The sequence below is a fragment of the Pteropus vampyrus genome, unplaced genomic scaffold (assembly GCF_000151845.1).
Source record: "Pteropus vampyrus isolate Shadow unplaced genomic scaffold, Pvam_2.0 Scaffold2, whole genome shotgun sequence".
NCBI classification, from domain to species: Eukaryota; Metazoa; Chordata; class Mammalia; order Chiroptera; family Pteropodidae; genus Pteropus; species Pteropus vampyrus.
Window position 1 is genome coordinate 25,746,459 of NW_011888783.1, and position 13,111 is coordinate 25,759,569.

Here is a 13,111-nt window from a genome sequence, read left to right on the forward strand (position 1 = left end):
TGATATGGTTCAGGAACATAATGAATTTATTATGAAGCACTTGAAAGATATTAAAGTGAAGTTCACAGATGCTGGTCAGCCTATGAATTTTGTCTTAGAATTTCACTTTGAATCCAATGAATATTTCACAAATGAAGTGTTGACAAAGACCTCTAGGATAAGGTCAGAACCAGATAATTCTGATCCTTTTTCTTTTGATGGACCAGAAATTATCATTTGCACAGGGTTCCAGATAGATTGGAAAAAGGAGAAGAATGTCACTTTGAAAACTATTAAAAAGAAGCAGAAACACAAGGGACGTGGGACAGTTCGTACTGTGACCAAAACAGTTTTCAATGACTCTTTAATTTTTTGCCCCTCCTGTAGTTCCTGAGAGTGGAGATCTGGATGATGATGCTCAAGCTATCCTTACTGTAGACTTTGAAACTGGTCACTTTTTACGACATATAATCTCAAGATCAGTGTTATACTTTACTGAAGAAGCTATTGAAGATGATGATGATGATGATGATGATGATGATGATGATGATGCTGATGAAGCATACGAGGTAATGTTTACCAAATGAGCCAATAATTCTCTGTTTAACACAATGAGAAGCAAATTGAGTGATTTATATATTCCTTTGCTATAATCATTATTCTGTGATATGGGATAAAAACTTTTTTGGAAAAAATTATGATTTTAGAATTCTACAGCCAAACTATGTATAAGTTTTCAATAAATGAATTGCAAAACTCAAAAAAAAATGAAGGTAGAGAGGCCATTTACAAGGCAATTTTAATATACTACACACAAACAAACCAAAAATGTTGACTTACAGCTGCAATAGAAGAAGCAAAGATATTCCAGATTTTTTTGTATTTTTATTCAAGAATAGTTGGTATACAATATTATATTGGTTACATTAGTTTTAGGTACACAATATAAAATATTTTTATATCTTACAATCTCACTATTCACATGACAGAATACTACTACAAAGAAAAAAAATATTCATATGACAGAATACTACTACAAAGAAAAAAAAGAATGAACTACTGCTACATGCAAGAACATGAGTGAATCATCTGTCACTGTGCAAACTTCAAAATATTATCTAGCACCTTGAACACAATACGCTCAAAATAAGTATCTGCTTATTTAATTTGAAAAACAAACTAAAGATTGACAAGTCTTGAATTCCTCCCTGTGCATGAAATATCTATGTCACTAAACACTCACAAGAATGGCTAAAATTTAAGACTGTTACAAAGAGTTAGCAAGTATGTGGAGCAACTAGAACTCTCATATATTACTGGTGGGACTGTAAATTGATAAAAGTCACTTTGGAAAACTTGTGGGCAACAGTGGGCAATAGGGACTAAAGTAAAATGTATGCACCTCCTATAACCTAATAATTTCACTCTTCGTTATATACCTAAGAGAAAGCATTTCCTATGTCTATAAAAGCAAAATATGTAAGAATGTTTATATTAATTTTATTCATAATAACCAAAAATTAAAATAATCCAATGTCCATAAAAGTAAAATGGATAAAAAAATTATGATATATTCACATGACAGAATATTACTACAAAGAAAAAAAAGAATGAACTACTGCTACATGCAAGAACATGGGTGAATCTAGCATACATAATGATTAGCAAAAGTCAGACACTGAAGTGTTCATACTGTATGATTTCAACATATACGAAGATCAAGAACAGATCAAACTAATCTATGGTGATATATATTGGAACAATGGTTACTTCTGGGTAAGAGATGGCATTGCCTGGGCAGGGGCATGAGGGAGCCTTCTTGGGTATTGGTTACATACCCAATATCTGATGAAGCTGCATGTCTTCATAAAATGGTAGTTGCACAGGCATGTGTATATGTGAACATTCACTCACTGTACATCTAAGATTCATGCACTTTATCATGTGTATATTATAACAAAAAAATACCTGTTTAATCCTTCATTTTAGCAATAATAGTTTTCTATATTGATTTAAAGTCATGTATGAGAGAAAGCGATAAGCATCTGGCTTCATGTGTACAGTACTTTCTCTCTATAAATTGCAAAAATGAGCCAGTTTTTAAGTAAGTAAAGTACTTTCTCCATATCTTAGAAGATATTGGAAGTATCCAGAGCTTGAATACAATGCTCTATTCCCTTTCTGTATTCAATCACTTCCTAACTCTCCTAGATTCATTATCTAAACCAATCATCTAGATTAGGACAGATTTGGTTCCTCAAAGGAATTCATTTGGGCTTAAAGTAAGTCAGGTTATAAAGAAAGATGAATCTGTCTAAAGTTAACATTTTAAGATACACAGTGAAAAAGAGAAAAGCAAGAAGATTAGAAAGGTAAAGATAATGACCATAAATGCCTCCTACCTAAATATTTGAAAATTGAAAGATCCTGTGAATGAAACAAATGGAGAAAAGGAGGACCATATGATTTCAGGACATACCCTTTGCCCACCCTGCATCCATGACCCCTTCTAAAATTAGCATTCTGTTGCCATAATGACAATCAAAGATTTGGGGGACAAAACAAATAGATTATACTCTATGTGCAATAGTGAAACCACCCAGGTTCACCTCTGATTCTAACACTGGTGCCAAATTATGAAAAGTCATCTGATTTCTTTATGTATCAGTTTTGTCATATATAAAATAAATATAGTAATCACATCTATCACATAACTAGGGTAATGACTTGTACATAATAAGTTCTCAATCAATTTTACCTACCACTACTTGACCAAAACTCTATAGTAACTCTGGGGAAATTGTCTGGGTGTTTGTCAATATCACTTAAATCAAACTGAATATTTCAAAGTATATAACATTGGGCACCTCAAGAATAAAATATCTTGTTAAATCCATTTGGAATAATTTTCTGCTGTTCTGCAGAACACTTGCTTCACCATTTTAATAGCCATAATTTTTTAAGTTGTCTAGTCAAATAAACAAAATTTAAAATATTACTGTAGGGCTTATTAGAGCCTCTAATAGGCTAAAAGGAGATATATATATAACACTTACCCAGTGCCGCCATACAGCACAGCTCCAGAAGCTACCATTTATATAGAACTACAAATGTAACTACAAAAACATGGCAGCCTTGCATTTTCCAAATATATTGAAATATTTTTTTGTGAAGCAACTCAAGGCATAAGTAATCCTCAAAAATTTTGAATTAAAGTCAATTTTTTATGTCAATATTTCATATATTTTTAATAAATTATATGTAATATTTTATACATGTAATTAAACTCTTCAAAGCATATATTTTGTATTATTTTTAGTATTTCTAATATTTAATTACACTCCATTTATTTCAATACAGTTCTTCTTAAAACTTAAATACCTTAGCTTCTCCAATAAACAACTTTAATTTATAAGAGTTTTTAAACTGTACTCCCAACAAAGTAAATTTCTTAGATAGCAAAGATAACACAACATCACCATATATGTAAAGTTAACAGAAGACATGAGGTCAGGAGTAAAAAAAAAGAAATGAGAACTTTGACATACAAATACCAATAACAGATCAACAAAAAAGACAATGAATAATCTTTATTTTTATTTTAAATGGCATTTTAGCATTTGCATCCATGTCTATGATAGAGCTATAATATTCTCAGAGAAGACATAAGCTGATTATTCCTATCCACCCTGATCCCATGGTTATATCATAAAGGCTATCAAGAATCTCTCAAAGTAATACCTTTCACTGATCTACCCAATGCAGTGAATAATTCTTCAAATTATGGGGATCACAGTCTCCTTTCATAATGACAAAAACTATCTGCTGACATAAGTATACAAAGCACATCCACTTGAAACCTACCCATGGTCTCTGGTCCTCAGGTTCTAATCTAGAGGTTTAGCATAAAGGTTTTTTTACAAACTATTCAATTAAACAAAAGAAAAGAATTCTAATTTTGAATAAAAATATGAAAAAAAAAGAAAATCACATTGTTTTATTGAGGGAATCAAATACCTATGATGGAAGAATTTTTTTAAAAATAGGCATAGAAATGCAAAGCCAAAATTGCAAATTTTTATTTTGAAAATTTAAAAAATCAAACAGCTTTACATATTTTTCATGATTTTTTGGCAAAAGTGAATTGGAGCAGAAAATAGCTATTTTATATTTCAATAAACAAAATGTAGACATGTAAAAGAAAATATAAGAAAAGTGTCCATGGAATTATAGAAGTATAGACTTCTTTGGGAGTTAAGAAGGGACTTGGAAGAGATCTAGGCAAGTCCTCTTATTTTATAGATGAGGAAAAGGGAAAGCCATAGAGGCAAAGAGTCTTGCTAAAGTCATGTAGCTAACTGGTGTCACATAAATTATGGTTTCTTTACCTTTACATCTTAGGTTTTAAAATTCTATAACTGTCTTCCAAAAAAAAATACTATAGTTAAGCTGATTTTTTAATTCCTATAAAACTTATTATTTGAAAAAAAGTTACCAGAGCAAGACATGGGTGGGCCCTGGGAACACTTGAGTAGCATATCTGTGCTATCTGACATTCAGAGCCTTCTAAGCTGGGCAGACACTGCATGAGCAGGTTTCAGGTCCACCCTCCCTCTGTCAGGGATGTTCACCACAATGAAGGTCATCTCTGGCATATGCGAAGGGGAATAAAATACAAAAATAGAATGAGAGAAAACTAGTGGGGTTTCAAGATGGTCTCAAGGGCACAATTAAGTCAGTGGCCAAGTTGGAGTTGCTCCCTCATCACGAAATACAAGCTCTCGCCTCACAGGCCGCTGTCACACAAAGTTAATTACAGCTTCAGTAAGCTGGTTCGACAGCAACTTCACAATTCTAATCTCGAAATGGATTTTATTTTCTTAAGATCACTAAAATAGGATAGGTTTGCTGTGCTAAGAACTTTTTATTAAAAGTCCCATTAAGCTGCTATAACTTGGAATGAGAAAAGTACTAGATGCCTGCCCATTTTCAGAAATGTTATGCTTAACAGTATTTGGTTTCTTTCTTTTTTAAATGTTTGAATTAACTTGACAAAATTAGTTTCCTTAGTTCTTTATGTCTGTCTTTCTCAGTAGAATGAAGGCTCTTTGATAGCAGGAGTCAATTCTGCCTTGTTCAATGCTGTATCTCCAGGACACAACACAGTAGCTATGTCAAATAGTTGTGCAATGATAGTATTTTCATATTTTTTTTTTGATGCGAGAGAGGGAGGGAGGGAAAAAGGGAGGAAGATCATTTTCTTTCCAAATTAGAGTATATATAAATGGGCTATGTATATATTTCTTCTCTTAACCACAATGTCATCTAGTCCCAATCATATTATGAAAATCAAAACATTTTGTGATATAATTTTAGGTGATCAACTAGATGTCTCTCCTTTCATTAGAACAGTGTATTAAAAAGGAAATAAAACCCTTTCCCTTTGATACAGAAAGATGTTTATTTTCAACTACTGGCACAGGGCTTAGCAGCAACAGCAGCAGTAGCAGCAGAAACAATTATAATAGTTACCGTCTATTAAATGTCTGCTATCATACACCATTCATTTAGCATCTACCAGGTATCCGGCACTTTAAATGCACTGCTCACAATCTTCACAATTCTGTGAAGTAGGAATTTTTATCCCATTTTATAGATAAGGACACTAGAGGCGTTTTGAATTCAGACCCACTTATTAACACATTCCACATCACTTTAGTACACCACGCTGCCTTCTTAGGAACCATTTAATAAATATTTATCCAGCTAATGACTCTTATAAACATGTTTTTAAACTGGGCTGATACTAAATGCCATCATCTTGTTGAAACTTATCTATTTTTAAATATAAGGTCTATTTTTTTTTTCAAACATGTCTGGAAAACACTGAATTTCTAATTCTCACTTTAAAAAATACATTACTATTTAATTGCTTTGTACTCAATATTCTCATGTTTCAAGGCAATTTTTAAAAATTTCTATATGGTATTTTAATGAGATATAGAAGCAGACACATTATTTGTTTAATCTGTTAAAATAAGATCATATTCATTGCTGCTAGGAAAACCTTACCAGGTTGTACCTTTCATAAAGTTTTTAAAAAAGTTTATTCTCCTCCCCTCTCCCAACTCCAGCCATCTACTCAAAATTAATGCTAATTTCTCTTTTAAAGTACTGTCAACTTTGGAAAGAGTGATTATAATTTCACTAAGGTATTTCCATCAAATATTTCAAAGCACACCTTGACCCGATGAAACTGACCCTCACGACAAATTCATCATTAACTAGAATCAAGGCAAGGCACTGCATACTCTATTTAGACAGGAAATTAACACAGTAAATTAGGGAAAGAGCCCAGATACAACCTCAGACTCTCTCAACATCCATCCAAGAACATTGCAGCTAATCCAATGTTGCTAATTTCATTCTTTGTTATTCGATTGCTTCATCAAGAGTGTTAGCGGACAGATTAATGCATCAGTTACTATACAGTTCATTCCTCAACTCCCTACCCAAAGCAGTTTCCCAGTGTAATAATATCCATTAACATACCCAGATGATATAAGCATTGGTTTGACACTCAAAACCTACAGAATGATTTGACCTTTATTCGATGACCTAAAATAACTGTCCTCATTTTTCAAACTGCAACATCCCAAGATGTTTTTTCTTTTATCTTGTACCTCTGGAACAAATTTTTTTTAATAATCAAAATAACTATAATTAAATAAGAAGTTAAAAACATATTCACAGCATTCTTTATACTTAGAGAAGTAGAAAATTAGATATTCGCTTTGGTATAATTTAGCATCGGTATTTAACACTGACTGAGAATTAGATCAATAATTTGGATCAGGAGGTTAATGCCTGTTAACCTCAATTGTTAATGCTACAATTCATTTTGCTGAATTGTGAACTGCTTTTTTTTAATCTAATCTTGAAAGAACAAAAATCTATATGCAAAAAGATACGTAATGCAGCATAAAAGGTTTCCTTATTTCTAACACCCCTAAAGTAAAAGATGATGAAAATCAGTGAGGCAAGGAAAGAACTCAGTTAATCTGAAAGACTGTTGTCTCTAATTTGGAAAAAAAAGGCGGGGGTAGATATTTGTTACTTCATTCTTTATTAGAAATTTTGGGTTTTTTACATTAAATTGTAAGGCACTCTTCAGATATTTCTCAAGTTTCTAAAAATGCATAAAGCAGAAAAACTTATAAAATTAAAGTCCCCTTTGCTAATCATTCAACTCTCATTTATTTCTACAGAGGCCATAAGGGTTGTCATGCTTAAACAGTTTGGCCTATGCTATTTCACTTCTCAAAAGCCATCAGGTCTTTAATAAACTGATTCCAAAGTACATCACCAGCCTCACTTCTCAGAACATTCCACCATGTACCCTATCTTCCCATCATGACAGTTTGCCCACACTCTCATCCTCTTTCTATCAAATTCCTTTCAGGAGTCAAAGATCCGCTCAAATGCCGCTTTCTTGATAAAGCATTCTCTAATTTACCTAATCAAAATTAAATTGTCATTTCCAAACACTACAAAAATACATGAACGCTTCTTAAGAACCCGTTTATTTCTGCCTTAATTTATACCCTTTTCCTCTTTCCGAATTGCAAGTACCTTGAGATCAAAGATCATTTTTGATCATATCTACTTTCATGTTTCCCTAGTACCTAGCAATATGATTATAATTTAAAAGCTAAAAATTCCCTTAACTCTGCAATGAAAAGGCTTGAAAGCTATAAAAGATTTAATACAATTCAATTATTTTCAGACAGTTTTTAAATTTACATTATATTTTTCACTTAGATATATAAAGAAACTGTGCCTTATGTCAACAAATCAACTGTTATTTATTGAAGATTCATTATTATTGTACCTGTTCAGTTCCAAATTCTGGCAGGAAAAACACAAAAAAATACTAAAATAATTCCTGCATTCAAAAGATACCCAGCAAGGACCATATAAGAGGTTCAGACGAATTCGACAGGCTCTCAGAAGAGGAAGAGACATTTTATACTGAGAGTAGTCTTAGAAAGCTTTCCAGAAGAGTGAGGACTGATCTGGACCCTGGAGAATTTAATTTCCTGACCACAGGAAATGCTACACTCAGTGGAAATAAGTATGTGAGCAAAAGTGCAGAGACAAGCATGTTCAAGAGAAATAAAAAGATTATTTTTGCAAAACTAAGAGAGAGAAATTGTGTTGAACCAGACTATAAAAATCTTTGCAGATAGAGTTAATCCTATGACCTTGATTATTTTCAGATTTACAGGGAAGTAAATTAAGTGGACATAGACATAACAGCCAAGAACAGAAAGGGCTCAAAACTTGAAAGATAAGAGCTGGGAGATCAAAGATTCTAACACCCTTGCCTCATTCATTCTGGAATGGCTGAACAACTCAAAGCAAGTGATCTTGTACATCAACAAACTGTTCAATCTAATGACCAGGAAAAATGAAAATTTCTTTCCCTCATGTCCAATGCCCAGAGCATAGTAAATGCTTGATAAATGCTTGTGGAAGGAAGGAAGAAAAGAAGAAAGAGAGGAAGGGAAATTGGAAGGGCTCTGAATAATAGCAACTTAAAAGGCTGTTTCTCAGAAAACTAGACAATATGAAAGACCCTAGAGTTTGAAATAATATTATTTATTATTGTGTACCAGGCATTGTTATAAACTTCATATGTATTAATTCATTTAATTCTCACCACAACCCAAGTAGGTAAAATTATTATAACAAATTTATGGGTACAAAAACTGAGGATGGAAGAGACAGCAAGACCTACACAGACAATAAGCAACAGAACCAAGATTTTAACTGAGACCATTTAACTCCAGACCCTACACTTACACCCTGAAAAGGAGGTCATGGTTTCCCTCAGCCTTTAGAAAGCATATCCAACCATGGCTTCAGAATGAGTCTAGTCAGTTCCACTGAGTCATCAAGTTGGAGGTCTGAATTGGTAATCCAAATTATAACTCTCCACACTACTATTTTACAGAGTGACAGCAACAGTGAGCGTCTGTTCTCTCATCTTTAAAATAAGAGTAACATATTTTCCTCTGCCTACACTAGATGAACAGTGAGGGTTAATCATATTTTAAAATATCAACTGTACCCTATTTTACATATCACATGACATTCTTATTACCAATGATACAGTAAGTCCTCACTTAGCATTGTCCTTAAGTTCTGCAACTATAAGTGAAACAGCATATAACAAAACCAATTTTACCACAGGCTACTTAACATAAACAAGAGTTAAGTTCTTATAGCATCTCATCAACATTATAAGGAAACATTGAAAGAAACCCCCTTGTTCGAAGATCTGCTGTACTACAAAATGTATCCATCATTATAAAATGATTTCTAAATCCAAGTGTGTCACTTATATTAGCATTGCACATAATAGTACCTGTGTACCTAATTGCACCAAAAGTAACCATGGCACATTTAATTACCAAATTAATCTGCTTAGGCTTGAAAAAGGGCAGTCCAAGAAAACACTAATCTGTATTTTTTTAATATATTACCTCAAATAAGTGAAACAGATCAAGTGCCTTTTCACACAAATGCATCCTTCAGTGTTCCTAAATAAAAATAATTGCCTACAAAAATCACAAATTCTACCCAAACCTATAATCTCAGTTTAGTAGCAAAGACATTAAATTTAGCTTGCTTCTTCACAAAAATTAAAGACAGTCAACCTAGTGGGCTAAAAATAAATTGTTTCATCTGACAAATGGAAATTGTTTTATAGTCATATGTCTTGTATCTAGCATTTCAAATGATATTCAGAAGCTAATTTATTATAAATACTGACAAAAGGCAAGCTTCAACCTGAAGCAGATACAAACTAAAACATTCAAAAGGGAGAAAAGATCTTCTACACAAAATTCTTAGTATAAATCATGAAAAGCTAGAACTTGATAGCATAACACAATGCTTTTATTTAATAATGAAAGATGGCATCTTGCAGAACATTCAAAGTGATACACATTGAGATGTGAAAATGCAGCATTATTTCTCGTGCACAAATTAAATGTAGTGAACCAGGAATAAGGATAAATTAATCCATTTGGAAATCTGCTTTAAAGGACTTCTCTAAAAAAGGAAAAGTTATACATATCCATATTCTATGTGTATAAAAAAATCAAGTAATGTGTTCCAAAAACTATGTTATATCCTGACTATATTCCAAGATATAGGAATTGAAGCATATGTAAAAAAAGGTTATGGATTCCCTGCACTAGTAAAATCTATTTTGGAAAGGAAAATCTTCAGCTGTCATGGAAAGAATCACAGAAAGAATCACAAGGTTGATAAAACACTATCAACTAATATTTTAATTCCCTTCTCAATATAATTAAGTGTTCTCTACTTGAATACTTCTAGTGATGAGGAAATCACAGCCTCTTAGGCTGCCTGTTCCATTTGGGGAAACTGTTTCTCTATATCACCCATTTTCTGACACTCTTGTAATACACAGAATGAACCTAATTCTTCTACATATAAGCCCCTCAGATATGTTCAAACAGCTATCATATTATCTCTAAATTCTTTCTACTCTGGGCTAAATGTTCTTGATTTCTTCACTCATTACTTAGTGGCATATTCAAGTTTCTTCCTCTCTCCCTCAACCCCAGCCACCCTCATCTTAAATGCAAAACTCTAAGTATGTAGTAAGAGCAGAAGGCGGCTCATGAAAATCTGACATTCCTTACTCTAATTAATGGCATAGTTAAAATTTTTGGAATGAGAGTCATTTATTAGTCAACTAACATATACATACTGCAATTATAAAGTTTCTGTTACTGAAGCAACATATACCAGCATTGCTGCTACAATGCAAAATACTTCAATAATACCTTTTTTGAAAGTGCCTTTAGAGTCAGTTTACAAGTAGAGAAGAAAATTAGTCTCATTGCCTTATAGTCACACTTTTGATTGTCATATCTGCTATTTTATTATTTTTAAACAACAAAAATAATGTTGTGCTGTTATTCAGCTACAATATTTGACAAATTTTGTTCTGGATAACTTCTGGCTCTTTGAAAAACTAAATCTACCCTCAAAGCATGAAAATCTGCTACTACAGTCAAAGCATTTGCCATAGGCCCTGAATACAAATCCAAAAGAGGAAGAGCAAAAACGGTTTGAATGATGGCAGCATTACTCAAATACATGTATATATGTGTATATGTGTGTATGTGTTTGTGTATGTTTTCTCAAAGTAACTGATATCAAGTCATTGTGGTAGGTATATTTTGATATGTTAAAAAATCCACATTAGCTTATGTCTATAGATTATACTAAACATATGGCTGAAATGGTAAGTAGGGATTTGCACAGTGTCTTCCTATTTCGCTTCATGCAATGTCAAATTAGACCTTTCCTCTTGTTGCTGAATCATAAAGAGTTAAGTGTGTGTACATAATAACTTCATTTGTAGCCCTAGTCATAGTGTACTACAATTGTTTCGTAACTTGTCTTCCCTATTAAAGTCTAAGCTCCCTGTGGGCAGAGATGTTGGTTTTCATCTCTGTTTCACCAATAATACTTGCCAATATTTTTAATATTTGCAAAAAATAACATCATAAAATTAAATAATTTTCTTGCTCCTCTTTTTATCAGTAGGATGAAGAAAATGGGAGGAAAATAGATCCTAATACCCAGATGTTACCTTAAGATGGGGTGCTTAAAATTCTTAGACCTATTATACCCCCAAATATAATGGCACATGAAATACTGCACATAGATATAAATACACAAACTACATTTCAAGGCAAATCAATTAAAAATTAGCAAGAATATTATGAATACTCTTTCCAACTTCAAAAGTTAAAAAAATCAGTTTTTTATGAAAGAAATGTTTATTATTCACATCATAAAACTAAAAAAATACTCTGCAGACCAACTCAACAGTGTCAAACTGAGTCTATTTATAGAATATAACTTATAAGCTGTGAGCTTTACTATTAAAAGATTCATTGCATTTTTTAAATCATTAGTATGAACAGAAATATATTTACATAAATTACATTGTTTCTTTCAAGCTACTGTTAACAACAGATGTTGGAAAGAATTATACTATGTTCAAGTAAGTATACAGCAAATCTTTAAGAACTCCTTCCATATAAAATGTTTTATATTCTTTATTATTTGTTATTTGAGAAATACTAGCTCATGAATTATTCATAATATCTAGCCAGATCTGTTACATCAGGTGTCAGATTAATCTAGGAGGTAGAAAGTGCTTAGTTTTACATGAAGTATTCATTAAACTTGGTGAACTCATTAAAGTATGTTAATTAGGTAATAGACAAAGGAACTCGGTATTTGGTAGAGATTGGGCACTGTTAATACCTTGCTTTGTGTTAATACCTTGGCTGCAGTTTTTTTCCCCTTAATGAGCACAGGGAAAAGCTGATTATTCCAAATGCAGAAAAAACATCACATGTGTTACGTGTTGGAAAAATTGCCCCAGGTGACAAAAGGAAATACATACCAAAGGAACTGGCACTCTAACAAAGAGTATCATTTCAATGCTTCTAAAATTTTCTTTGATATAATATTTATCATGAGAAACCTACATGTTAATTTTGATATTCTCAAAATATTTCATTGTTAGCATTAATATTTGACCAATACTGCTTTTTATCTCAATTCAGATCTGCCTATAATCAAAAGTATATGATGCTTGTCCTTTTATTATTTTGATTTTTTAACACTTAAATTATAAACACCTGAGAGCATGCCTGTTTGTTTGCAGGTAAGGCCCAAAAAATCTCAAATAATGTCAATTGAATAATTTCCTACGAAATGATAGCTTCTCAAAGGCTATGTTTAGTTTTCCACAGAAAGACCTGAATTTGAACAACGAAAGTGCAAACATTTGGATGCTTATTACACACCAACACATGAACTGTACTGAAAAGATGGCCTCTGGGCTCTTTCAAGTTTTATCTAGCTACCTCAAATACAACCATTTATCACACAAACCAATTTTCTATAGCTCTGTGTTATATGTGAAAGATTACTTATGAACAGTCCTCAATTCTCATACTAAAATAGTTTATTCATAAAAATAAATGTTTCTTTCCACCTGTCAAATATC

The 13,111-nt window shown here is 32.3% G+C and overlaps 1 pseudogene; it reads left to right on the plus strand.

The window, feature by feature from the left end:
* The window catches only part of LOC105291041, a 1,618-nt pseudogene extending 952 nt beyond the window's left edge, over positions 1-666 (plus strand).
* The last annotated feature ends 12,445 nt before the right edge of the window (positions 667-13,111 follow it).